Source organism: Globicephala melas, chromosome 2 (genome assembly GCF_963455315.2).
Source record: "Globicephala melas chromosome 2, mGloMel1.2, whole genome shotgun sequence".
NCBI lineage: Eukaryota > Metazoa > Chordata > Mammalia > Artiodactyla > Delphinidae > Globicephala > Globicephala melas.
In genome coordinates, this window is record NC_083315.2 from 30932723 (window position 1) to 30956857 (window position 24135).

The window sequence follows — 24135 nt, forward strand, 5'->3', positions numbered from 1 at the left end:
CTCAGTCCCTTTCTTTTTCTCTTCTTCTTCTGGAACCCCTATAATTCGAATGTTGGTACGTTTAATGTTGTCCCAGAGGTCTCTGAGACTGTCCTCAGTTCTTTTGATTCTTTTTTCTTTATTCTGCTCTGCAGTAGTTATTTCCACTATTTTATCTTCCAGGTCACTTATCCGTTCTTCTGCCTCAGTTATTCTGCTATTGATCCCATCTAGAGTACTTTTAATTTCATTTATTGTGTTGTTCATCGTTGCTTGTTTCATCTTTAGTTCTTCTAGGTCCTTGTTAACTGATTCTTGCATTTTGTCCATTCTATCGTCCATTCTATCTCCAAGATTTCGGATCAACCTTACTATCATTATTCTGAATTCTTTTTCAGGTAGACTGCCTATTTCCTCTTCATTTGTTAGGTCTGATGGGTTTTTATCTTGCTCCTTCATCTGTGGTGTGTTTTTCTGTCTTTTCATTTTGCTTATCTTACTGTGTTTGGGGTCTCCTTTTTTGCAGGCTGAAGGTTCGTAGTTCCTGTTGTTTTTTGTGTCTGTCCCCAGTGGCTAAGGTTGGTTCAGTGGGTTGTGTAGGCTTCCTGGTGGAGGGTACTAGTGCCTGTGTTCTGGTGGATGAGGCTAGATCTTGTCTTTCTGGTGGGCAGGTCCACGTCTGGTGGTGTGTTTTGGGGTGTCTGTAGACTTATTATGATTTTGGGCCGCCTCTCTGCTAATGGGTGGGGTTGTGTTCCTGTCTTGCTAGTTGTTTGGCATAGGATGTTCAGCACTGTAGCTTGCTGGTCGTTGAGTGAAGCTGGGTGCTGGCTTTGAGATGGAGATCTCTCGGAAATTTTTGCTGTTTGATATTATGTGCAGCTGGGAGGTCTCTTGTGGATCAGTGTCCTGAAGTTGGCTCTCCCACCTCAGAGGCACAGCACTGACTCCTGGCTGCAGCACCAAGAGCCTTTCATCCACAGGGCTCCTTAATTTGGGATGATTGGTTGTCTATTCAGGTATTCCACAGATGCAGGGTATATCAAGTTGATTGTGGAGCTTTAATCCGCTGCTTCTGAGGCTGCTGGGAGAGATTTCCCTTTCTCTTCTTTGTTCTCACAGCTCCCAGGGGCTCAGCTTTGGATTTAGCCCCGCCTGTGCGTGTAGGTCGCCGGAGGGCGTCTGTTCTTTGCTCAGACAGGACGGGGTTAAAGGAGCTGCTGATTCGGAGGCTCTGGCTCACTCAGGCCCGGGGGTAGGGAGGGGCACGGAGTGTGGGGCGGGCCCGCGGCGGCAGAGGCCGGCGAGACGTTGCAGCCTGAGGCGCGCCTGTGCGTTCTCCCGGGGGAGTTGTCCCTGGATCCCGGGACCCTGGCAGTGGCGGGCTGCACAGGCTCCCCGGAAGGGCGTGTGGCTAGTGACCTGTGTTCGCACACAGGCCTCCCGGTGGCGGCAGCAGCGGCCCTAGCGTCTCATGTCTGTCTCTGGGCTCCGCACTTTTAGCCGCGGCTCGCGCCCGTCCCTGGAGCTCTCTCAAGCAGCGTTCTTAATCCCCTCTCCTCGTGCACCAGGAAACAAAGAGGGACGTAAAAGTCTCTTGCCTCTTCGGCAGTTCCAGACTTCTCCCCGGACTCTCTCCCGGCCAGCCGCGGTGCACCAACGCCCCGCAGGCTGTGTTCACGCCGCCAACCTCAGTCCTCTCCCGGCGCTCCGACAAAAGCCGGAGCCTCAGCTCCCAGTCCCGCCCGCCCCGGCGGGCGAGCAGACAAGCCTCTCGGCTGGCGAGTTCCGGTCGGCCGGATCCTCTGCGCTGGAATCTGTCCGCTTTGCCCTCCGCACCCCTGTTGCTGTGCTCTCCTCCGCGGCTCCCAAGCTCCCCCACTCCGCCTCCCGAAGCCTCCACCCGCGAAGGGGCTTCCTAGTGTGTGGACACTTTTCCTCCTTCACAGCTCTCTCCCGCTGGTGCAGGACCCGTCCCTATCCTTTTGTCTCTGTTTAGTTTTTTCTTTTGCCCTAACCAGGTACGTGGGGGGTTTCTTGCCTTTTGGGAGGTCTGAGGTCTTCTGCCAGCGTTCAGTAGATGCTCTGTAGGAGTTGTTCCACGCGTAGATGTATTTCTGGTGTATCTGTGGTGAGGAACGTGATCTCCGCGTCTTACTCTTCCGCCATCTTCCCGGAAGTCCGTCATTTCTAAATTATATGGCCATTAAAAGCATATTTTCAAAGAATATTCAGTGGCCTGGGGGAATCCTCATGTTATGTTAAACAAACACAACAAGATTCCTGCTACAGTAGAATTCCAATTTTGCACAATGTATGTGTGCAGGAAAAAAAAAACGCCTGAATGCAACCAGGTCAAAACGTGAGCAGTGGTTATCTCCAGGGGGTGATGGATATTATTTCCTTTATTCTTTTCTGTGCTTTCGCCACGTCCTTCCTGGAGGATGTATTACTGTCAAAACTGGACACAAAGGCGGCCTGGAGCATCGGCCAAGGCCTGTCCCTTCTGTGTGGCCCTGGGACAGAGCCACTAGTCCCCTCCCTGGGTGTCTGCTTCCCAGAGGTGGAGTCCATGGACCCTTGCAAAGATTCCACTCAGCAGGACTGAGTGTTCCCTGTGTTTTGAAGTCAGGGCCAGACACCCATGGTTAACCTCTCAGTTAGGTCAATGTGTGTTTTTAGTCCCTCCAAAGACAGAGGAGGTTTGTGAATAGACTTGAACTGCAGTGACCCCTCCATGCCCACTCCCACTCTGAGGACACAGTTATGAGAGTGTCGGCTGGACATGAAAGCACTGTGACCTCTGCCTTTGGGGACGTTGCTAAGTTTTCTGTCCCTGCACTGTCCTGTCTGGTGACAGCTGGTGACCGTGGCTGTCTTCTCAGGGGTCCCTTGGTGTAGCATTGACCTGGCATTTAAAACCCGGGATAGGGCTTCCCTGGTGGCGCAGTGGTTGAGAGTCCACCTGCCGATGCAGGGGACGCGGGTTCATGGCCCGGTCCGGGAAGATCCCACATGCCGCGGAGCGGCTGGGCCCGTGAGCCATGGCCGCTGAGCCTGCGCGTCCGGAGCCTGTGCTCCGCAACGGGAGAGGCCACAACAGTGAGAGGCCCGCGTACCGCAAAAAATAAAAACAAAAACAAACAAACAAACAAAAACCCCGGGATATTTCTGATCCCATCCTTCTGTTGTGTGTGGGCAGTACCTCTGCTGACTGTCACAAGGGTGGGAGGAAGGGGGGTGGGGCCTGGTTCCTTTCCTGTCGGCTCATTGTTTGGGTCTTTGTCGTCCAGTTAATTTCCTTTTGGCCCCTCTCGGCTGTTCCCCCCATTTCTGCTCACTTTTCCTGCTGCTCCTCCAGCCTGACCCGGCCCCTGGCTTTAGGTCCTTCGTACCCTTCCTGCCGCCCCCCCGCCCTTCCTGCCGCTCCCACTTCCAGCCGCCTCCACTTCTCATGGGGCATGACTACCCCGTCATCTTACCCCCTGCTTGTTTTGGGGGTTTGTCTTTGACTGTTATGTGAGGCACCCCTTAAATACATTCCTTTAGGTGAATCAAATGGTTCTATAGTTGACAGGTGATAGCTCCTGGTAGTGAAGTGTTTAAGGAAAGAAGAGGAGGTGGGGAGCTTGGGGAGTGGCGCCCACATCTGGAGGATGGACAGACGCCGTCCGAGCAGCAGCAGGATTTCCTCCCTTCTTAGGATCTGCTTTCTGAAGCCGAGGCAGGTAGGACTTTCGTTTGGTGCAGCGTGAGGGACCCTGATGTCAGAGTCCACTTAGAAAAATGAAATGTTAGAGCACAAAGGTCATCTGTGTTCCAGGTTCAGCGTCTTCTTAGCCAAAGTTGGTTGTGTCACAGGGTGGCAGGAGGGCCCCTCCCTGGGGTTTCCAAGGCTCCTGGCAGCTGAGGGTCTTGGGTTACCTTTTCTGGTTACTTGTTGCTCAAAATCCCTGCCGCCTGGGGTTTCCCGCCACCCGCATGCCCATATTGCCTGCGTGGAAGTGGGCGTTGAGGCAGTGTGGGTCCATCAGCTCCTGACTCAGGGCTGCTGAAAAGCAAACAGCCAGCGACAGCCTTAAGCCACTACATGTGTGTGAGTTGGTGTAAATGAAATGTGTATTAAACCCTTCCAGTCTGGGTTCAGGGAGTTATTTGAGAGTTGTCTCTGTCGGAAAGTCTACAAGATGAAGCTAGAAATTACGCATTTCAAAGGAGCCAAGGTAACAATATAAAAAAACAGGCATTTCACATTCTAGAACTTATCTGTTTTTTTCAAGAAACGCTTTTTAGGGCTTCCCTGGTGGCGTGGTGGTTGAGAGTCCGCCTGCCGATGCAGGGGACGTGGGTTCGTGCCCCGGTCCGGGAAGATCCCACGTGCCGTGGAGTGGCTGGGCCCCTGAGCCATGGCCGCTGAGCCTGCGCGTCTGGAGCCTGTGCTCCGCAACGGGACAGGCCACAACAGGGGGATGCCCGTGTACTGCAAAAAAAAAAAAAAAAAAAAAAAAAAGATGAAGAACCCTCCTCCTTATGTGTAATAATCTACAAAGTGTTTGGCTACTTAAACCATAAAGTGATACAGAATCTTTGAGGATGGTAAAAATAGTAAATAAAGGTCTTGAGTCTGAAGTCAGCACATCATTTTGGTAATGGGTTCAAAGTGTAGCTATGGGCATGAGATCTGTTTTCTTCTCTAATAGTAAAGTTTTCGTCATTTTTCATCTTCTGTGCTTTTAGTGGTCCTTGAGGATGAGTGACATACTGGTAACTTACGCCGCTGAGTGTCTGTTCTATAGAATAAATAAGGGGTCATTACCCACGTTCAGCATGTCATGAACGTAGAGAGCTGTCGGTGTTTGTGTGCATCTCACCGGTCAGTCTCCTTCCCCCGCTTCTCCCATGTCCAGCCAGCGCTGCAGTCTTCCATGTCCCCAGAGGTGGGCCACCCTCTCGGGCCTCCCCAGGGCCTCTGCTCACATGTGTCCCTTCATGGAGGCCGTTGCAACCTGCTGCCTGCCCCTCTGATCCTCGTTCAGATGTCACAAGGGACTCCAGACCTGTGCGAAGGCTGCCCTGCTTCCCCGGACCTCAGTGTTTTCCTTTCTCATCTTCAGTCAGACCCCTCTGGTTGGGGTAGATCAGTTTCCTAGATGAAAGGAAAAGCCCAGTTCGGCAACTACGCTTTAATGTCCGGTTCTCGTTCTCATCTGGCCCATCCTGCAGTGACCGTAATAACATCCTCTCGTCTCTTTTGAGCCATTTCCTAAATGAACAGTGTTTGTTTTTAAATGAAGGAGTGTTTCCGCAAAATTTCCAGCAGGTGTGTCGTTCTATCCAGGGAGCCTCAGAATCAGAGACCAGGTGCACGCGTTTGGGGGCGGCTCGGAGGGTCTGCTGCCTTGAGCTCCTGGAGGCCGGGCTCTCCTTTACTGACCAGCAGGGAGGGTGCAGTCTGCAGCTGGCCTCAGGGGCCTTGGGGGTGGGGGAGGACAAGGGGATGGTGTTCTTGGAGTTAAGTGTCCCTAGGTCATCATCTCTGGAAAGCCCACGTTGTATTTGTGTATCTTCTATTTTCAAAGATGTTTTCAGATTACTTTTTCCAAAGCTAATTTCAAATAGTGTGAGTTACCTAGAGAAGCAGATGGAGAAAGCGAGATTAACTCTGATCCTCCTGGTTGAGCCGTCTCATTTTCAGCTTTACTGAGGCAACGTAAAATTTATCATGGGAAAGAGTTTTCAGAAGCTTGCATGTGAACTGTTTCATCACTGATTCGAAAAGATAGAGCTCTGCATTCTTTTGGTTCTTGAGATGAACACTTTCATTTGTTGATGGTTTCTCTGCCTACCCGTGAGCATCACGCATACGATTACGTTGGTTGTATCAATGCTCAATGCCAGGGCACTGGCGGAAAGAGTCATTAATGCCATTTAGGGTACAGTACAGAGTGGACTTTGTGACCCAGGCCGACTTTCCACAGCAGGCAGTCAGAGCTGCCCTGCTTGGTGCCCAGGTACCGATTCTGAGGTTCCTGAAGGAGGTGAATTCCGTATCAGGAGCATCCCTACATCAGGGCTGAAGGGCTGACGGGTGCCAGCCACAGGGACTCCTGAATGTCCACTGTGTATCTTCACTTCACGTCTGCAAGCCCCCGCTGTTCACGAGGGATGTCTTTTCCTCCCTTTGTGCTGTTTTAAGGAGGGCTTGTGTCCAGACAGAAGAACGATCCACCTGCAGGCCAGTGTTTTTACAAGCACACCTGGTAGCTTAAAATTAGAAAGAAAAGGGTCTTGTGATCACTTCAGCAGCACCTGTACCAAAATTGGAACGATACTGAGATTATTAGCATGGCTTCTGTGCTAGGATGAGATGAAAATTCGTGAAGTGTTCTGTAATTTTGTACACCTGAAATGTATAATATTGTAGGTCAACTATAACTCAATAAAAGAAAGAAAGGAAAGGACCTTGTTACTATATTTATTAAATGGAAAAATTAAATAATTGGAAGTTACATTAGCCTTATTTTTAAGAAACTAAAAAGTTATTCAAGAACCTGGATAAGTTTTGTTTTGTTTTTTTTAATTTATATTTTGGCCGCATTGGGTCTTCGTTGCTGCATGTGGGCTTTCTCTAGTTGTGGCGAGCGGGGGCTACTCTTTGTTGTGGTGCGCGGGCTTCTCATCGTGGTGGCTTGTCTTGTTGCTGAGCACGGGCTTTAGGTGCGCGGGCTTCAGTAGTTGTGGCTCGCGTGCTCTAGGGCACATGCTCAGTAGTTGTGGCGCCCGGGCTTAGTTGCTCCGCAGCATGTGGGATCTTCTGGGACCAGGGCTCAAACCCGTGTCCCCTGCATTGGCAGGTGGGTTCTTAACCACTGAGCCACCAGGAAAGCCCCCTGGATACTTTTTGGATGGAATGGGAAGTGGGTGGTAGTGAGGGGACCTCAGCCTGGTAGATCATGAAGCCGTGTGCTGCTCAGAACTCCCCTCACCATGCGTCTGGCGAGGGGGAGGCACATCTGCTGGGTAGCACAGGTGCTTAGATGTGTTTTAGCCTCATCCAGCCACAGAACGGCTTCTTTTCTCTGTGGAAATCTTCGATGGCTTACTTGATTCAATGTGCTTCAAAAGTTGGATTACTTTTCTAATTTGTTGGATCATGGTCCCAACAATGAGATATCACCTCACACCTAACAGAACGGCTATTGTCAAAAAGGCAAGAAATAACCAGTGTTGACAAGGATGTGGAGAAAAGGGAACCCTCGTGCACTGTTGGTGGGAATGTAACTTGGTGCAGCCACGATGGAAAACAGTATGGAGGTTCCTTGAAAAACTAAAAATAGAGTTGCCATATGATTCAGCAGTCCCATTCCGGGACATGTATCCAAAGAAAACCCATAATTCGAAAGGACATATTCACCCCAATGTTCATTGCAGCACTATTTACAGCAGCCAGGACATGGAAGCAACCTAAATGTCCAACGACAGAGGAATGGATAAAGAAGATGTGGTATGTACCTACAATGGAATACTACTCAGCCATAAAAAAGAATGAAGTTTTACCATTTGTAACAACATGGATGGATATGGAGGGTATTGTGCTAAGTGAAATAAGTCAGACAAATTCTGTATGTTTCCACTGATATGTGGAACCTAAAAAATAATTTTAAATTATTTGACTTGTGTTTCCAGTTACAGAAGGAGTTTATGCTTATTGTAAGAATTTGTGGTTGGCAGAATAATAACCACCACCACCACCACCCCCGACAGGCGTGCACATCTTAATCCTGGGGACCTTTCAGGTTATGCGACAAAGGGGGTGTGGATGGAGTTAAAGTTGCTAATCAGCTGACCTTGAGAAGACAGATTGCCCGGCCTTATCTGGCTGAGCCCAGCGTCCTTCTAAGACAGAAGAGGAGAGCTGGAAGGAGATGTGGCTACGGTGAGGGGTCAGAGAGAGACCACACAGCTGGCTTTGCGGATGGAGGAAGGGGCTGTGAGCCAAGGAGTGTGAGAAGAAGCTGGAAAAGGCCAGGAAATGGATTCATCCCAGAGCCTCCAAAAAGGACGCAGCCCTACTGGCACCTTGATTTCGGCCTAGTGAGACCCGTGTCTGGCTTCTAACCTACAGAACTGTAAGATGACAAATTTGTGTAGCTTTGAGCTGCTGACTTTGCAGTAATTTGTCACAGCAGCCATAGAGAAGGAGGACGGAAGTGAAACAATATGAACTGTAAAGAAAAGGCTGATCCTACCCTCTCCCCATCTCATGGAGCCACTGGGGACCCAGGCTCTTCCTCTCTCTGCCTGCCACTTTCAGCATTGGGCTCTGCCCCACGCTTCTGGTCTCAGGGTTACAGCAGCGTGACCTCCTATCCCCATCATATGTCTGTCTGCTGGGCAGCGAGACCTGGAAACAGAAAGCACCTGTTTCAGGGAAGAAAAAGTCTTCAAAGTGCCGCATAGCAGACTTCCACATGCATCTCTTTAGCCAGAACGGGGTCACACAGCCACCCCAGGCGAAGGTGGTCTGGTGGTCTGGGAAAGCAGTGCTTGTTGGACGCATTGGCTCCCAAGCAGATGGGTCCTCTGTGAGGATGGAGGCGGGGGGGGGGGGGGTCAGCATCGGTCCACAGCTTTGTCTTCCATGGTCTTAGAGGTCCAGCACATCCGTACTTCAACCTTGTTGGTGCTACGGTCCCTCCCTTCTCTAGAGTCAAGGTCTCGGCCTAGGAGTGGTCAGTACAGGACCACGTGTCCTCTTTTCAGAGATGTGTTGCCTCTCTAGTCGTCTTCACTCGGATTGGCGTTAGGTCATGCATTCCACACCTGGTCATCCTGCTGTCATTGAGTGAGGAACACCCATCAGAGCCGTGGCCTTGCCCCGAGGCTGTTTTGGTTTTTTTTAATTAATTAATTTATTTATGGCTGTGTTGGGTCCTCGCTTCTGTGCGAGGGCCTTCTCTAGTTGCGGCAAGTGGGGGCCACTCTTCATCGCGGTGCGCGGGCCTCTCACTATCGCTGCCTCTCCTGTTCTCTGCGGAGCACAGGCTCCCGACGCGCAGGCTCAGTAATTGTGGCTCATGGGCCCAGTTGCTCCGCGGCATGTGGGATCCTCCCAGACCAGGGCCCGAACCCGTGTCCCCTGCATTGGCAGGCAGACCCTCAACCACTGCGCCACCAGGGAAGCCCCCCGAGGCTGCTTTGAGGGTCTAACAGATGTCGACTTGGTCCTGCTCCTTGGTTCTTCCTAACTCACTCATTCCCAGGGCAGAGCTTCTTCCCTGCGTTTCTGGTGTTTGGGAATGCGGTGGGCATGCTCGAGACCCCAGCACAGGGAGAAGGTCTTGGTCCGGGGGAGAGCTGGTCAGAACCTCGGCTCCCCTGTGTGCACTGGTGGCCTCGGCCGTGTCTGCAGGATGCCCACGACAGTGGCTGCCGGGGACCCCTTCGCTCTGACCTGTGTAGCACAGGGGGGCTGGTGAGCAGCCACCCCTGAGGGATGACTGTGGGAACAGCGACAGCTGTAAAGGCCACCAGAACCTCTGCCCCCTTTAGGCCCAGAAGTGCGGTGGGGCCTCCCAGTTACCAGAACCTATGTCTACACTCTGTTCCTAAGTGGATGAGAACGCGAGGTGTGTCTCCTCCCAGATGCTGCCCTGGTTTGAAAGGGCTGCTGGGGAGAGGGGGTTGGTCACCACCCGTGGTTTCTGTCTGGCCTGGACCCAGGCTGCTGCCCTGACTGTGCCGTCCTGTGAGTGCACACCTGTGTGGCCACCGGGGCCTGTTTTGCTGAAAATCAGGACAAACTGCTGAGAAGAACCAGTTCTCTCGAGAAGAACCCGCTGCTGACCGTGGCCCAGGTTCCCTGTCTTTGATATTACAAATGAAATACGATTTTTTCAAGAAGAAACATTCTAATCAGGGCTGGGTTCCAGGGGTTGTTTTTCACAGCTGGTAGAGCACAGCCTTCCAGGTTAGTGGGGGACTTGTTGGGGCAGCTACTGGCCTTTACCCAATGCCCCAGGGGGGCCCCGCGTACCTGGTTTGGACAGTCATCTCCCCACGCCAACGTTCACAGGGTTTGTCTGATTTATATAAAGTTTACCTGGAGACATGGATGCATCCTATTCTGAACGCATCCTGCCCCTTTCTTCTTTTTTTTTTTTTGCGGTATGCGGGCCTCTCACTGCTGTGGCCTCTCCCATTGTGGAGCACAGGCTCCGGACGCGCAGGCTCAGCGGCCATGGCTCACGGGCCCAGCCGCTCCGCGGCATGTGGGATCTTCCCGGACCGGGGCACGAACCCGCGTTCCCAGCATCGGTAGGCGGACTCTCAACCACTGTGCCACCTGGGAAGCCCCCTGCCCCTTTCTTGACAGTGGATCCGCACTGGGGAGATGGGGTGATCACCAGGTGCAAACTCTTCCATCAGGACCCAGACGGGGAGTTTTTTCTTGCCGTGAGCGCTTCCATCATCCCAGGTTGTCAAGGTTGAGATGAAAAGATAAAATCTGTATCTTGACGACCTCGTGTGTCAGTAGCTGTTTGTAAGTCTAATGTATTTCCATGGACAGCAATCTCTACGGTGTGACATTCACCGTCTACTGAGCTCTGTGTGCCCCGTCCCCTGCGCCGTGGGTGTCCTGATCCCTCTCACCTCACTCAGCTCTTCCCTGCTTTCCCTGTAGCTCCTGACATACCATATAACTTATTTATCATGTCCATTGCTTTGTCGCTTCCTGCCCAGATGTGCGCTCCCTGAGGGCAGGGATCTTTGTCTTTTTCCTTGGTGTGCCCCTGGCCCCTTCAACACTGCTGCTTGGTTCTCAATAAATGCGAGTGAATGAATGGAATTTGAGGCAAAAATGATCTGACCCAGGGACTTCTGGCTGGGTCCAGTCTTCCCATAGATGTGCTGGAGGCTTCACTGTGGAGAAAATGCAGAGCATCTTGTGCCTGAGGGAGCCGAGGGCTCTTTCCAGAGGGGTAAGGGTGGCCGGTCCCCGAGGATGAGGCTCCATCATTTCTGAGCGGGAGCCCCGGGAACCAGCGCCTGGCTCACCCTCTCTTGTCCTCGTTTAGTGATGAACCACATGGCGGGAGTGGCCACTCCCCCAGCCTCGTCCTGGAGGGAGGACAGCGTGAACCTGAGCCACTGCAATCCCCGGACACTGATCGGGAGGTGGGAAATGGGTTGTTATTCCTATAAACCACTGAGATTTTGAGTCAAATGAACAACTGTGAGACAAGAGAGGTTTTTAGAACGAGGAACACAGATGTTGGAGAGGGAATGGTGTTGGCGTTGTCTGTGTCGAGTTTGAGAGTCCGGGGGGGATCCATGTGTAAGTGGGATGAGCACATGGTGAGAGTGTCTGGAGCTCAGCAGAGGCCCAGGCTGGAGACGGCGCCTCGGAGCCATTGCCACAGAAAGAGCAGGGGGCCAAGAGGGTGCCTGAGCTCCCCTGCTCTCCTGGGAAGGTAGCGAGGGACAGAACCCCGAGGGACCATCATGTGACACTGCCAGGAAAGAAAGCAAGGAAGAATCACTGGGGATGGTGGGAGAGTCAGGAAGCAACATAGGATGGTTTGGGGGATTCGATGAGATGGTCTCTTGTGAACACTGACCGGCACGGTGCCTGGCAGTGGGAGCAGGTGGCCCACAAACAGCTGTGCGAGCATGGGATACACACGTGTGTATTCATAAATGCGTGCCTTATTTATAAAGTGTGTTCACACCCACACACCCACACACAACTGTCTCTCAGGGATCGCGGGGAAGAGCCAAGGCAGCAGTGGGTTTGCAGCTGTGGAACTGGCTAAACAGCATCAGATTCTACTGATTTCTGAGAGTGGTCCGTTGGCTTGGGCAGTTGGATCATGAGTCACTTAGTGTGGGCCACCAGCATGCACCCACAGCACTCTTTTCATCGTCCCAAACAGACGCTCTGCACCTGTGAAACACTAACTCTCCATTCTCCCCTCCCCCCAGCCCCCGGCAACTACCGTTTTACTTTCTGTCTCTTGGAATTTGACTGTTCTAGGGGCCTCATATAAGTGGACTCATTTAATGTTTGTCCTTTTGTGTCTCGCTTATTTCACTGGGGATAATGTCCTTAAGATTCATCCACGCTGTAGCAGGTGTCAGTGTTCCCTTCCTTTTTAAGGCTGAATAATATTCTGTTGTATGGATAGACCACATTTTGTTTATCCATTTGTCCATCGATGGACACTTGGGATGCATCCACAGTTTAGCTATGATGGATAATGCTGCAAGGGACATGGGTGGACGAATACCTTTTCAAGACCCTGCTTCCACTGCCCTTGGGTATATACCTAGGAGTGGAGTTGCTGGGTCATATGGTAATCCTGTGTTTAATTATTTGAGGAACCAGGGGAAGGTTAGTTTTTTGGATGGGGAGACGGTCTGTGTGCTGATGGGTGGAAGGGCGCAGCAGAGAGGCTGAGGGACGTGGGAAGGGATGGAGCCGACCCTGGAGGAGAGGGGTGTGGGGTTCAGGAAGACGGGGGGTAGGGAGCAGTGATGGGGGCTCTGAGGATGGTGGAGGGGAGCAGGCAGGGAGAGCCCTTGTGTCCAGGGCCGCCCTGCCCCATAGTGACAGGCCTGGGTGACTTGGTGTGGCTGGGGAACAGGGATGTGAAAAATGGCAGCTGAGTTATTTTTTGGAAACTGGATATTTATGGTGACACCACTTGTCCCAGTTTTGTACTCTTCTCCAGTCAGACTTGGAAACTTGGGGGTGATCTTTTTCAACATGTTAATGTTCGAAAGTGGTGGTATGATTATATAGATGAAACGTTAACTTGAGGTTACTTCAGAAAATTTTATGATTAATGCATAATATTCTGTTGTAGGCAGGGTAGAAGTGTTCTCAGTACATATAGTACTCTGTGCAAAGTGACATGGGTAGAAGTGTTCTCAGGGTAGAAGTGTTCTCAGTACATATAGTACTCTGTGCAAAGTGACATGCATGTTAGCTGCACCAGGTGTTAAAACAAGAAAAGGAAATTACGTCACAGCTATAACAATTATTTAATGCGGTGGGGGAAGATGTGTTCAGAAATCAGTTTTTAAGAACTAGAGTGTTTTTTTTGTTTTTTTTTTGCGGTACGCGGGCCTCTCACTGTTGTGGCCTCTCCCGTTGTGGAGCACAGGCTCCGGACGCACAGGCTCAGCGGCCATGGCTCACGGGCCCAGCCGCTCCGCGGCATGTGGGATCTTCCCGGACCAGGACACGAACCCGTGTCCCCTGCATCGGCAGGCGGACTCTCAACCACTGCGCCACCAGGGAAGCCCAGAACTAGGATGTTTTATGATTTCATTGTAGGAAGTTCAAAAACAGGCAAAGCTCATCAATGGTGGTAGAAATCCCAGCAACAGTAGTTGCCTATGAGGGTAAAACTGGGAAGGGCACAGGAGAACTTCCCGGGGTGGCAGAAACGCTCCTGTCTTGATCAGGATGTTAGTTACAGGGTGTATGTATTTGTCAAACCTTATACATAATTGTATTCTTGTGGTCTGTGAATTTCACTGTGTGTAAATTTTACCACAATAAAAAAATTGTGGCATAAAATAATCCCATAGTGTTATGATACCTTCTCAGGGAATTAGACACACCAACAGAAATGAGAACAATGGCTTTTAAGGAGTGTTATAGCCATAAATCCAAACTGTCTGCAAGGTAAAAATTCCTTGGAAATCTATTGAGTTCAAGGTCAGTATTATGTGGCATGAAACAGGACCTTAGAAATTAATTTCTGTGGGGAGGTAGGAAGAGAATGTTTTATGTGTGTGTGCAGACATAGATACACACACATGAACGTATATGTGTCTCAACCTGCTGGTATAGTTACCACACATGAAATCATAAAAATCACAGTCATACAGCATTTATACAGTGTTATGGGCTGAGTTGTATCCCTGTAAAAGTTCATATGTTGAAAGCATAACACCCCATACATTCAGAACAGGACTGAATTTCCAGATAGGGTCTTTAAGGAGATAATTAAGGAAGAACGAGATCATCAGAGTCAGCCTTAATGTAATCTGACTGGTGTCCTTAAGAGGAGAAGAGATTAGGACACACATACAGAGGGAGACCATCGGAGGACATGGAGAGGACAGCCGTCTGCCAGGCAAGGGGAGAGGCCTCAGGAGACACCAGCCCGCTGACCCCGTGATGTCAGACCTCCAGCCCCCAGCCTGTGCTGCTCTGCTATCCACATGGCTGTCAGCATCTTTGTCTCCTTTGACCCCGTTCGTAACATCCCATGGGGAAGGCAGGGCAGATGGTAAGTGAGGCCTCAGGTAGAATTAGGTGGCAGAGCTCACTTTGGTCATTTTGCACCAACTCCCGTTGACCCTCTCACGGGGCAGGGTAGCTACTTCCGGTTGACATCTCACTCAGTCAGGACGTTTTGTAATATCTGGAAATTTGAAAGGATATGTGCACTGAGGTTCTTGCGGCTCAAGACCGACCTAGGTGCCAGATCAACATTCATGAATTTTATTTCTGTTTTTAATTCTTATCAACAGTTGGCCTTTATCTCGTGCTCCTTGGGTTTTGCGGTGTTAGAGCAGCAGTGTGTGAAGCCTGGGGAAATCGCATCCTCCTCTGGGCACTGACGGGTCCAAGGACTCTGCCACCAAGGGCATAGCCACACCACACACAGCCCTTAGAGTCTTCCACGTGTAAGGGATTAGATATATTTCCTATGATTGAAAAGCACTACGGTGGCATCCTAAATACTGAAGAGCATAAAATGGAAAGTCAGAGTTTCTCGCCTTATTCTTGCAGCCCCAGTCCTATTTCTGGTTCTCAGGGTCAGGTTTTAGTTCCTTTGCTTGTTGCCTGCATGAATGTAAATCATATGCTTACATTGCTCTTTTTGATATATTATTTTGAAAAATAAAGTGGACTTCAAGCATACAAAATGGGTCCAACCCTAATCCTTTTATTCATACACACTCTCTCACCATTGCATGCATGGCCAACCTTATTAAATTCGTTATTATTTTTAGAAACATAAGAAGTACTTATAAAACCCACCACTGCAGTCAAAATGGGTCCTTCACAGTAGGACCCATTTAACCCCCTGCTTCTCCCCACTCAGGTTAATGCACTGCCTGAATCTTATCTAATTCCCTCACTTTCCTTTTTATATAATCTTATTGTATCTATATATGCTGAAAAGTATGTTTTTACTTTGGTTGTTTTTACCTTTTTAAAAAGAGTACCACTCTGTATTTCATCTTTTTGGACTAACCTTTTTCCACTTAATAGTATTTTGTTAAAGTTCCTTCGTGTTGTGTGAGTGCTGTAATTACACATTTTGACTGTGCTATGACAACATCACCTGCTCCCCATGGATGGACATTTGAGCCGTTTGCAGGTTGTTGCTGTTGTGAACATTCTCATTCTCATTTCTGGTGCACATGTTCAAGAGTTTTCTTCTGGGTTATAAACCCAAGAGTCAGACCCTGGGCATAAGGTGTGTGGATGGTCAATGCTAGCAGGTAACGTTCAACTCTTTTTCAGAGCAATCCCTCTGTTTACATTCTCCCTCCCTCCCCACTCAATCCTCCTGTGTCTTGATCTTACAGATCCTTGCTCTCTCCAGCCCTGAGCATTGTCAGAGTTCAAAGATTGTTCCCAGTGAGATGAGTGTAAAATGATCCTTGACCTGTGTTTCTCTGGTCACTCTGACTTCCACTACCTGTTCACGTGTCTAGTGGCCACAGGGATGTATGGACCTCGACTGTCTCTATGGGTCCCCTGCTCTGACCTCATGTTTTCTCTTGTTTATAATTTATATTTCTTCTCGTAATGATTTTATGACTTTAAATCGTGAATTTAAACTTCTCTAACGTGGTGCACTGTCTTAGGACAGGATCTCTTGGGTGAGAGAGGAAGTCCGGCCTCCCTCACCTGTCCCTTTACCTCCCAACTGCTGTCACCCGGGCCTTTGCTTTGAATGGTATTTCAGCTCTCATGCTTGTCTATACATAGATTCTAGAATTTGAGAACCAGCTGACCTCATTTTTGGCAAATGATTGTGTGCTTGTTATTCACCATAGAACCAAACTCCAAGGTGGACCGTACCTTTGCTGCCCTAAGGAGAATTGTTCATATATCAGGGCAGAGTTCCCAAACACTTCACCCAGCTGCCCCCAAGGTTACCATCTCACGAAATCATGATAAATTGGTGAAAAGTAAACATTAACATTGCTATCAGCTAATCTACAGACTTTATTTGGATTTCACTAGTTTTCCCGCTGACGACCTTTTTTGTTCCAGGATCCAATCCTGGGTACATGCATCATTTAATCATCATGTCTCTTTTGACCCCTCTAATCTGGGATATTTCCTCAGCCTTTCCTTGTTTCTCATGACCTTGACACTTTTGAAGAATACTGGTCAGGCATTTTGTAGAACGTCCCTCAATGTGGGTTTGTCTGATGTTTCCTCATTATCAGGATGGGGTTATGGGTGGAGGGAAAAGTACCACAGAGGTGAGGTACTCTTCTCATTGCCTCATATGATGCTATTGACGTCTGACTTATTGCTGGTGATGTTATCAGTCTGTGTCCGTCTCTCTTGATCCCCTGGTCAAGGTGGTGCAGTTTTCTCCGCTGCAGAGTCACCATCCTTCCCCTCCCCAAACTCTAGTCATTAGGAGCCAGTAACCAAATCCAGGCTACACTGGATGGGGGAGGGTTAAGCTCCACCTCCTAGAGGTCCTTCCAGGAGGACCTGGTGAAGAAATTTGTGGACATACGTTAAAACCACAGTAATGAATAAATATTCTGGGGGAGATACTTTGAGGCAATGTAAATATCGTGTTTCTCCGTAAAGTTTCGACCACTGACGAGCATCCTTGAGCGGATCTTGGCCTCAGCAATCATCACTGTGGAGTTCTGGTGGTGACTTCCTAGTTCCCATCTTTCTTTTACAATTTTTATTTGGAATTCTTCTTTAAGGAAGATTTGTCACTTCTGAATAAATATATTTACTTATTAAACTTATGTATTCATTGTGTAAATGTATTTATTCAGTCATTTGAGATATCAATATGGACTCGGATATTTATCTTATTTCTTACGTTATAATTCAATACTGTGGTTGTTTACTTTGTTGCTCAAATTGTTCTTTCTTTAGCCACTTGGCTCCTGTGTCTCTTTAACACAGTGTTTTCCCATCAACTCCCCACCCCCCGCCCGCCCTTACTTTTAGCACTTCCTTATTTTCTACCACTACAAGATGCTTCAGGCGCATCTTACATTTTCCCTGCCCCAGCCCTGTTATCAGCCATTTATCCTTTTTTTGGAGAGGGGCATTAGAAACCACAGTCTGGATGCTAGTTACTAATGAGGTATCATTGCTTCTAGGCCATCTTAGGGGACAGAACTAGGAAATAAATGTATAGTCAGTTCTCAGTATTTGGGATAGTTTTGTTTTATAAAGCTGCCCTGAACACTGGATTGGTAAACTCTGAACCATTGCTTCTGGGGGAAATTCAGGGTTAGGTTCCTGAGACCATGGCCACAACATTTTTGTCAACCAATCAATACATAACCATGTGTTATGTGTGTTTCTGTTTAAAGGCATCTTATTTAACATGTATTGTTGATTCATTTTTTAATCAACTCCCACATCAAAGCAGTACTTTATTTTGTAAATTTTGACCCATTATTACTCCCATGTTAATGGTCTCTTTAGCTCTCAAGTGTACAAGGTGAAAATAAAATTTAGTTCAATAGGGTTTCACCTGGAGAATTAACATTGAACTCACAACCCACAGCACTGTGACCCAGGCCTAAAGGACACACGCATTTTCTCTGTAAGGTACGTCACAGCCGACTTTTTTTTTTTTTTTCGGTACGCGGGCCTCTCCCTGCTGTGGCCTCTCCCATTGCGGAGCACAGGCTCAGCGGCCATGGCTCACGGGCCTAGTCGCTCCGCGGCATGTGGGATCTTCCCGGACCGGGGCACGAACCCGTGTCCCCTGCATCGGCAGGCAGACTCTCAACCACTGCGCCACCAGGGAAGCCCCCATCACAGCCTTCTTGCACTTAGGACACTAGATGGCCCTTCCGAACTATGCTTGGGGGCCGTTTTGAACAATGAAATCACCAACAAAAAATGCAAAAACCATGGCACTAAGTAGATGGTGAAAAGGACACTTGTTTACAGCGTGAGCTGAAACACAAAGGCAGAGCCTTGTTTGACCTCAGCTGGGAACCTCGGCTGGGACCTTGTGCATCGGGCAATTCAAATTATCTGATGCTCTGTGCACATGTGGGGCTGCAAGTGGCTATGAAAGCACCTTGAGTCTTGATTTGGGGGTTACAAATAAATTTTAGGGGGTGAGTGAATTTGCAGATATGGAATCCGCAAACGATGAGGGATGACTGTACGTATATTAACCCAGATGTAACATTTCTGTATTTCTGTGTTTATCTATGTCTATCAGTCTGTGTCTGTCTCTCTTAAGCCAAACTGAGTTTGTTCATACTGATATTTCCAACTGTAGTCCAGCCTCACAGCGTTCAATCTAGGTTTCAGTCCCCCCTTACTTATTTGTATCTTATTTCTCTGGCTCATTAAATCCCTTTCCTCGAATAAAGTCCCCCATTTTTTATTTTGGTGACAGCAATTCATTGAAGAGGTCAGTTGACCTGTAGACACACATTCTGGGTGTCTGGTTGCCTCCTCATGGTGCTGTTTGGCCTGTTCCTCTGTCTCATGAAATGCATTTGAATCTTCCAAGTCTGTTCTCCCCTGTAGGCGGGTTGCCTCTGTGATCTTTATAAGGGGGGCCGTCATAGGGGTGGGACTGTGAGGCTCTCCCCTTCATTACGTCTGTAATCTCACTGCTGCCCATGGGGCTGTGGGCTATTTCCCTTTATTTACTTATTTATTTATTTTTTGGCTGCATTGGGTCTTTGTTGCTGCACGTGGACTTTCTCTAGTTGCAGCAAGGGGGGCTACTCTTCATTGTGGTGCACAGGCTTCTATTGTGGTGGCTTCTCTTGTTGCGGAGCATGGGCTCTACGTGCACAGGCTTCAGTAGCTGCAACACGCGGGCTCAGCAGTTGCAGCCCGTGGGCCCTAGAGTGTGTGGGCTCAGTAGTTGCGGCACGTGGGCTCAGTAGTTGTGGCACATGGGCTTAGTTGCTCTGCAGCATGTGGGATCTTCCCAGACCAGGGATCAAATCCATGTCCCCTGCATTGGCAGGTGGATTCTTAACCACTGCACCACCAGGGAATTCCTGTCATCTCCGTTTTCAAAGATGAAAACACCAAGTTCAGCTTGTTATGTGTACATCTACACAGATGCTCAAGGCCAGATCAGGGTTTGGATCCAGGTCTGCTGTGTTCAAGGCTGTACTGATCCCGGTGTCCAGCTCTGCTCTTAGAGCTTCTGAGTTTGACTCTCCAGGACGGGGCCTTGGCAGCTGTATTTTCGACTTGCTAGCTAGGGGACTCTGGCTTTTAAATTTTGTATTGAATTCTTGTTGACTTTCACTCCTTGTTCCTACTTAAGTAACTGACATGTTCCCACATGCTGAGGCTGGGGCTAAGATGATGCCCAGGAGTTGTGGCCACGGGAGTGTTTTTAGGGTAGATGTTCAGGGCTGGAGGGGGGGGTGAGTTCTCGGTCACTCAGGAGGACACCACTTTTCTCACTCAAGAGCCACGGTCTTGCGGGGAACTGTCTTATTTGAAAATATTCTGGGAATTCACCTCTTTGCTGTCAACACCAATGTGATTTGCAGTTATTTTGGAAATCCAAGCACATTTTATCTAACCTACAGGCACTAATGAAGAGCTGATGAGCCACTGGTTCAAATAAGTGATTACAGTCGGCAAGAGAAGTGCAAACAGGACCGTGATGAGTGATAATCAGGAACAAGAGGAAGGGGTGATCTTATTAATTATCCAAATTCTAAATCTAGCTCCAGAATTTTGAATAATAAAAGAAATTAGAGCTGGAATGTTATGTAAAGTGCTCAGTTACTCAAAACAGGCCACCTGATACAGAAGACTGTGTCTGTAGGACATCCTTCAACATTTATTTATTTTTGTGTTTAGAACTGGTTACTCATCTCCTCTTAGAATCCAAATAATCAGTTTATTTTAGTAATTTTAACATTTACTTATTTAATTTTTATATTTTACAGTGAGTTGCAAAAACACTGCAATTATGGTTTCTTTCTTAAATCTGGGCCTTTGGTTCACATGCTCAGGAAAGAAAGTTTGACAGTCCCCCACAGATGTCAGGCTTTGAGAACTCATCGTGGACTGGAAAGAGCCCCCGGTTTCTTTCAATGAGCTGATTTCCCACTGACCTCTTGCATGGATTGGAGATGCTGAGAACTTGCAGGACAAGCCAGGGATATCTTCCTGGGCTTCAGTTTGGGACAGTTAATGAAGCAGAATATGAAAGACAACTCAAGATTAAAACAAGGTTTTAGTGATTTTTTTAATATGCCTGGCCCCCAGATCCTGTCAGTTTACTCCCTTCCAGCCTTCTGAGTCCTTGGAAAGCTTTACAGTCAGCAGGGAAAACAAGGTAAATTTGACTGAAATTTTGTCTCAAGATTCGGTACGTACTGAAGTAGTATGTTTTAAAATATAACATTATGGGAAATCCATCTCATAATGTTACAAATATGTTTGAAAAATATTTTCTACCAATTATTACTTAAACTAGTGGATAAGCCATGCACTGGTTCAGTTTAACAATTCAGCATTGATATCATTGTTTCCTTGTATTTTGACTCTAACTTCTGGATTCATTTAATTTAAGAGCATCCTAATATTGTCAAGTAAAACCGATCTGTTTTCAAAATTTTCTCTATACTGGGCAACCAAAATTAAACTTAGAAGTCAATTATCTTCCTGGGCTGATGTGACTTTGGCTGTCCTGTATAATCCCATTTTCCAATCTCAGTGTTCTCTTGATTGAATCTATAATAAATATTTAAAATTTGAACTTATAAAATCTCTGCTAACAAAACACCTGTTTTAAATATTGGATTCCGCATAGGAGTTTCTCTGGAGAATAAAATTCTCTCAAAGTTTAAAAGCTGCTGACCCCAAGTCCTTGTCCCCTGGAGGCTATCTGCCTGCACTTCCTCGCGATGACCGCGGTGGTTCTCTCCCTGTGCAGATGCACATAGACAAGACCCGTGGGATACTGCTGACATAGAAAAGATGATTTGAGTATGTGACACGTGAATCAAACAGGGACGTGTTTCTTCTCCACGTGAAGGTCAGGTGTTTTACAGTGTGATTCCTGTGCATGAACAGGAAATGACAGATGGCGAGACCTGCAGCATCTGAACTCCTGTCCCATGGAATGGTGGGAAATTCACATGCTCTCACTCTGAGTGAGATGACCAGCTGGACCGGTTCCATGGACCTGAGTGTTCTTAGCCCAGGGCCTGGATCTAGCTTTGTCACCATTGTCCTGTCTACTACATTGGTTGCCTCATCGATAACAACGTGTTTTATAACACATATATAGTTTTTAAAAACCACATTATCTTGAAAGAAGCTGAGTGAGCGCCTTATTTTTATGTCTGCCCTTCCTCTCCTCCTGTAAGGTGGCTTGATCAGAACCAAAGGACAATTTCTAAAACTATCCTATAAAGATGCTCTGAAGGCTTGGGTAATTTTTATCATCTGAAAAAAAAGAAAGAAAGAACACGATGATATTGCCAACATAAAAGTTAAACAAGCAGTACTAGAAACTTGCCCCAAGCACCATCCAGGATGCGCTACCTTGGGACAACGTGCTTTTTGCTTTTTCCTGGGAGTGCCAAGTTGATGTACCCAAATCTGGGTCTGGCTGCGTCTGTGGGTTTTTGAGGAGCTGGGGTGTCCTCCCTTGAAATTTGCATTATTCCTCTCTCTTCGAGGACTTGGAATTGGCAAGTTCACTCCCACCCTGGAACTTTCGGGTGAGCAGACGGGCTACAGATCTCTGAGTTCACGGTTTTGCTGGCTTGAAGATACAACACTAGTGGATTGTGGCTCCTGGCTTAATTAGATTCCATAGACTATTTTTAAAAGATTGTGTTCAGTGATCTTTTTTTTTCCGTGAAGAAGTATCTTTGATTTTTAAAATAGTTTTAATTCTTAAATTACTATACAGTAAAATTGACTGTATAGTTCAATGAATTTTAACACATGGGGCTTACAGTTCCCTGAATTTTGACACATGCATGTCTTACATGTGCTGGAATACAGAATCGTTCCATCACCCCAGAAAACACCCTCATGCTTATGCTGTATAGACGAACCTCCCCCAACCGCTAGGTGCTGGCAACCACTGATCTCTTTATCCCTGTAGTTTTGTCTTTCACAGACAGTCATGTAAATGGACTCATACAGCATGTAAGCTTCTGAGATTGGATTCATTTGCTCAGCATAGAGCCTTGGAGGTCTATCCAGATTGTTACTGTATAAATAGTTCCTTTCTTTGCTTACTGAGTAGTATCCCATTGTATGAATGTACCTGTTCGTCCACTCATCCATGGAAAGACATTTGGGTTGTTTCCAGTCTTTTTTTTTTTTGACAATCAGAAATAGAGTTGCTATAAACATTAGTGTACAAGTTTTTCTGTGAACACGTGTCCATTTCTCTAGGGTACGTATTCAGGAGTGGGCTTGCTGGTCAGGATATGTTAAACAAATGAGTAAAATAATCCCCGCAAATGTCAAAGACCATCTCCCCTCAAAAGGAAAATGGGGGGAAGTCGCTGAAAGGAGAAAACACAGGTTTGTCAAGCAGGGAGGAGCAAATAGGGAGAAAGTAGGGAAGAGTAAAATAAAACCAGCCGTTCAGTCCCCTAGACGCCGCAGGCCACATCTAAAGTGTGGCGGCAGGAAACAAAAGTGTCCCCGAGTTGAGAGCAGTTTCTCAACCTTAGTCACATCTGAGATTCCCTGGACGCCATGAACTCCCGCTTTGAGAAACCCAGTCTTGGAGTCTCGTGACAGCTGGCCCATGTCTGCCGTGCTGTCGTGTTGATCTTATACCAGAATCCCACTGTGAAAAGGTCATCTGCAACACAAGCCTTTTTTGTGGTGTGAGACACGGTTCGTCCCACTTGAGGCCTTGCAATGCTATGGAAGTAATTCGGTCACTGATGCTTCAGGTCGAGCCCACTGAAGCAGGACTCTTGTCTTCTTAGCTGTTTGCTCGCAGCGTGTGGATGTGTCTCTGTGCATCTGGGTGCCTGTAACTGACAGCCTGGGGTCCTCTCAGGGACGTTGAACCTGACTTACGATCCGTGGCACAGCTTTGGGTTCATATGGGGCACTGAACAGGTGGGGGCATGTGGATAAAAGGCCAGAACGTGGTTCTCATCACACAAATGCCCAGTGATTGTACAGCGTCTCATGTGAGCCCTGTTAGGGAAGAACCAGGGAACAGTTGACCACAGAGACCTCTGTGTCGGGGAAACGGGTCTTTCTAAAAGCTTTCATGATAATACCAGGCCCGTCCCAGATCACCAGTCTCTTTTGAAGCAGAAACAATGAAGTACATGGACATTTGCCCATGGGTTGCTGGGTTCTGCAGTCACGGAAGCCCATGGACGTCAAAGACGTCAGGGGATTCTTGAATCCCTAAAACCAAGACACGAGAAGTGCTGTGCTCGCGGAGCCATGGCAGCCACGTGTTCATCAGTTCGTTCAGCAGGTCCTCTAGGCATCTCTTTCCAGGGGCCGTTGCTCGCATTCTCTAGTACAGGCAGAGAGTAAACCGACCAGCGAAGCTATCTACAGTATAATGCCTGGTAGTGATAAGTCTTACGATGACAGATACAGCTGGGTGTGGGGCTTCAGTGACAGGACTGGTGGCTCTGAGTCGTTAGGTAAATGGATCACCTTTTTTGATTCTTTATGAAAAGTGAAGAGGGTTCTGTTTAGGGAAGGAGGATGTACAGGCCTCAGGGCCAGAAGGGAGCGGTACGTCCTTCAGTGTAGGGGTCCCCAGATTTTCCAGTGGAAGACTTCCTTGGGTGTCACGGGGATCTCCCCCTGGGGGACAAGCAGTGGAAGAGAAGGAAAAGAAGGAAAACCGAGGGAGGCTTCTCCTCCTGGGATTGGGCTTGGGGGTCTGCCTT

General features: G+C 48.2%; 1 protein-coding gene and 1 non-coding gene across 8 annotated transcripts in view; both read left to right on the forward strand.

Annotated features, from left to right (window-relative positions):
* ENTREP2 (endosomal transmembrane epsin interactor 2) overlaps positions 1-24135 on the forward strand; it is a 371116-nt gene that overhangs the window by 132003 nt on the left and 214978 nt on the right. The gene's annotated exons all lie outside the window — the stretch shown is intronic.
* Positions 6270-6376, forward strand: LOC115864736 (U6 spliceosomal RNA). The gene has a single exon (XR_004044099.1). It is a non-coding gene; the product is annotated as a U6 spliceosomal RNA (small nuclear RNA).